We start from the raw sequence: 4,761 nt of genomic DNA, 5'->3' as shown, positions 1-4,761 counted from the left end.
GAGGAAGTCATAGAGAAAATAAATGTCTGAAAAACTGTCAAGCAGGGTGAACCTAAGGAGACATGGTAACTAAATGTAGTCTGTCATTCTGGATGGGATTCTAGAATAAGAAAGATGGTACATAGAACTGAGAAAATATGAATAAACTATGGACTTTATTTGATAATAATGGATCAATATTGGTACAAAAAGTTTATTTTTGTAAACTGTTAGTAACAGGGAAACTAGGTATGGGGTATATGTGTATTCTAAAACTGTTCAGAAAGAATTTATTTAAAAGATTTTTAAAATCACCATTTGGTTAATACCAGAATTACTGCAGTCAAGTATTATCAATAGATGTTAAAGTTAGTAAGCAAAATACAAAGAGAAATAGGATGCTTGTATAGTTTCAAAGTGTCTCTGTATCAGTGAAAGTGAAAGTCGCTCAGTTATGTCCAACTCTTTGTGACCCCATGGGCTATACAGTCCATGAAATTTTCCAGGCCAGAATACTAGAGTGGGTAGCCGTTTGCTTCTCCAGGGGATCTTCCCAACCCAGGGATCGAACCCAGGTCTCCCTCATTGCAGGCGGATTCTTTACCAGCTGAGCCAGAAGGGAAACCAAAATACTTATTAATTACAAAAAGAAAATAAGTAACTTTATAGTAGGGAAACTTAGCAGATACCGCCATTTACAAATGATCAAAAGCAACACCAGTAATGAAACTTATTGACAACCTATGACTCCTCTTATGACACAGTTTCCCTATAGGCAGTGCTTCTTGAGTTCTAGTATTTATACAAATCACCTAGGGATTGTTAAACATGAAGATTTTGATTGAGGAGGGATGGGTCCTGAAATCATGAATTTCTAGTAAGATCCTTGTGATCTGACAATGCTGTCAAGTGGATCACACTTTGCAGATCAAGGCCTGTAGGAAAAGCCCTGTGAGCTTTTCAGCAGTGGGGGAGCTGGGTGGTAGGAGAGTATTCTCATTGCTTTTATAACCCTCCTCCAGATTTTCGTTTACCTTATTTGAGATTTCTTTCTCCAGTGCATTTTTAGCAATCGTATATATCCAAAGCTCAAATAAGTATCATGACTAAGCAGAAAATTTTAAGTGAGAGATTTGCACGTGGTAAGAGTTTTCCTTTCTTGGAACAAATATGTACCCCATCTGTTTTGGAAGAGGTAAGACCTCTAAGCATACTTCACTTAGAAACAATTGTCAATAGGCTCCACCTGTTAATATTATCTGGTGCCCATGAGTAGAAAACTTTGTTTCACAGGGTACAGAAAAGGCACATTGAGGCACCATTTGGGGAATGACCCTGAATGTTCATGAGGACAGTGAAAGACCAAGTAGCACATTAATAACAGTGCTGAAGAGATGTTTTCCAACAGCATGGGGCAGTACCTAATGGAAGACAGGTATAACTGTGCATCATTTATTGGTATTGATTCAAATGGAGTTTTGCATCTTCATAGAATTCTGCATGTGGTTGCTATTCAGACTTCTCAGTACCAGTGAGGTTGCTGCTGGCCTGGCCAGCATTCCTAACCTTTCCATTTCGGAGACAGCAGCTGCCTAATGATAGAGAACGAAAGGGCCCTCTTGAGCAGGATGATTTGAAAGAGCGCTTGAACCATTGTGTTGTTGGCCTTAGTTGCTAGACTGGAAAGATCCTCAATTGTAAGGAAACATGAATAGCTTTGCTCCCTGGTGTGACTGCATTTTATGTTTCAGGGTCATATATGAATTCATGAGCGCTAAGCTAATCTCATCTAAGAAAATGCAATTGGGGTAGGAGAGTGTCTGGGTGTCAAGATCTTGGTCAGTCCCTGAAGCATCTCCCTCTCAGGGGCTGGCACCAAGTAGAAAGTGGCTGGAAATAGTTTTGTTGTTGTTGTTCCAGGGCACTTTTTTTCTGGCTCCATATAACAGCCTCTACTTCCAATCCTTTTCCTCTCAGCAAGCTTTCCTACCATGTTCTTTCATGTTTAAAACAATGATGCTTTGGAAAATCTGCCTGGCTTTCAGTTCAGCTCTGTCCCCTCCCCACTCACCTCTAATGTTGCCTCTCCAATTAACTTACCTGACTTTGTGTCTTGCAATCCACAAACAGTATTTCACCTCTCACATCATATATCAGAATCTCTTAAGGCAGGCAATGCCTTCAAATTTCTAAGAGATGGTCATATCTAACCAACGATTCTATTGTAAATCAAACTTCTAGTAATTCCCGACGCCCCCAAAGTAAGAATTATAAGGAGTTTCTTGGAAGACTGCTGAAGATATGATGCACCAGGGTGAAGAACAAACCCAAAACACAAATAGTTGAGATCCTGGAAACATGGAAGCAAACACAGGAGAGGGCTAAAAGGAATAGTCGGCATAATAATCAGGGAAATGGCCAGGATGGCAACTGTGACACTGTCAGGAATGACAGTCCTGGTTGGAACAGGAGGGTTGAGGACCCAAGGAGAAATTCAGTTGAACTATATTAGGATTTTGGAGAGGGGCAAAGTATATGTGAGGAAAGGCAAGATGTGTAAAAAAATCAATGCTTACCTTCCACTTAAGAACATAGGAAAGTTAGGAAAGAGCCCTGTATACATGCTTTGTAAATATGAAGAAGAAAAGAATAGTTAAGGAGTTACCAAGGTTTGTCTCTGAAGTTGATACATGGAAATGAGCACAAAGAGATGGCTGTTTTTGTTGAAAGGCTTGGAAAACATATTTTTCACATACATACACATACGCATGTACACACACACATATGAAAATATCAAATGTTGATCTTTTTTCAGGTAAGTGAATGGAGTCATATATATATACACACAACTACACATACATATATATATATACATACACACACACACATGCACACACATATATGATAACATCAGATGTTGATTGTTTTTCAAGTAAGTAGATGGAATGATTTACTTCAGGCAATTAGTAATCCTGACAATGGTCTTAAGAGTAAGGTGGCTGAAATAATTCAATTCAAAAAGCACTTATTTAAGCATGTGCTGTGTGCCAAATGCTATGGTGACAAGGACAAATAACATAACATTTCTACCCTTGAGGACATCACAATGTAGGCCGAATAGGACATGCACAGAAATACCGTGATGCAGAATATGATAAGAAATATTGCGAATAATGCTCTGGGGACTGCGGAGGAAGGAGCAATGACGTCAGAGGGGCTGGATTCCTGAAGGATGCAAGCAGAGTTCAGTGTGAATGGCATTACCCAATAAACTGGTGAACTGGTTTGTTTTCTAGTTCTTGTTCCTTTTCTTCTGTTTGAACAGAAATCAGATGATAAGGAATCTCTTTCTGAATTCTGAATATTTGTTGGGTTAGGAGAAATTTGGGCCTCTGGAGAGAGGAGAGGGGAAGAACCCTACAAATGAAGGGGTAACTGGAAGAGAGTTGCAGGAATAGGGCACAAATGGTGTGTGGGGAGAATGGCAAGTGTTACACGTGAGTATAACCTGCAGGGAAGAGATGTGGCCCGTGGTCAGTGGAAAACAGTGAATGCTCAGAGGAAATTGATCTATTCAACCAAAAGAAGTGAATGAGATCCTGAAAGTAAACTGGTCCATAGGGGAGCCTGTGTGAGAGCTGTGATTGTCTTTGTATTCCCTGTGCCCAGCTAGTGTTTGGCATGAAGTAAGCAGGTCAAGTTAATAGAATGGAATCAGCCACTGGTCTTTGGAGGTAAACGCAAAGGAGCCATTCCCTGAAGGATCATCACTAATGATCCTAGTAACCATAATGCAGATGATTTACATTTTTTGAGTATTTAACATGTGCCCCATTGAAGTAAACACTTCACTGAAGAAGCATTGGCTTCCCTAGGTGGTATGTATCATTAGTAGGCTCATTTTATACATAAGTAAAAAGCTGAGGCTTAGAGAAATTAAGTTACCTTTGGATTTTGGAGCAGATACCATTCTTCTCTTTGTTTTAAATCATGTAGGTGTTTAGATCACCCAGTTATAAAATTACATGATGTTTCTAAAGGGATTATTATATTGCAATGCTGCTTTATTTGATCCTACAAGGAGCTCAAATTGTTGCATTTCATTTAGAGTTGGCCACAAAATTACATAAATATGATTCCACCTTTGATTTAAAATAGTACATATAACTGGGGATCAGCAATATGATTCAGCATTTTTTCACATACCATGTGTGCAGGCTAAGTGGCTTCAGTTGTGCCCATCTCTTTGTGATCCCATGGACTGTAGCCCACCAGGCTCCTCTGTCCATGGGATTTCCCAGACAAGAGTACTGAAGTGGGTTGCTGTGCCCTCCTCCAGGGGATCTTCCTGACCCAGGGGTGGAAACCACATCTGTCTCCTGCATTGGCAAGTGTGTTCTTTACCACTACACCACCTGGGAAGCCTACATACAATAGACTCCTAATTCATTTATAACATGCCACCAGTTGTAAGGCAGAAGCCATTTCAGAAAATTTGCAATGTGAGAAAATATTCACCTTAAAATGAATTGAAATATAATGGTTATAAGGTAGTGAAATTATAGGTGGTTTAAATCCTCTAGCAGAGACATTACTTTGCCAACAAAGGCCCGTCTAGTCAAGGCTATGGTTTTTCCTGTGGTCATGTATGGATGTGAGAGTTGGGCTGTGAAGAAGGCTGAGCGCCGAAGAATTGATGCTTTTGAACTGTGGTGTTGGAGAAGACTCTTGAGAGTCCCTTTGACTGCAAGGAGATCCAACCAGTCCATTCTGAAGGCGATC

Source organism: Bison bison, unplaced genomic scaffold, assembly GCF_000754665.1.
Source record: "Bison bison bison isolate TAMUID 2011002044 unplaced genomic scaffold, Bison_UMD1.0 scf7180017864201, whole genome shotgun sequence".
In the NCBI taxonomy this organism is placed as follows: domain Eukaryota; kingdom Metazoa; phylum Chordata; class Mammalia; order Artiodactyla; family Bovidae; genus Bison; species Bison bison.
The sequence above is the reverse complement of the archived record's forward strand: the minus strand, read 5'-3'. Positions refer to the sequence as shown.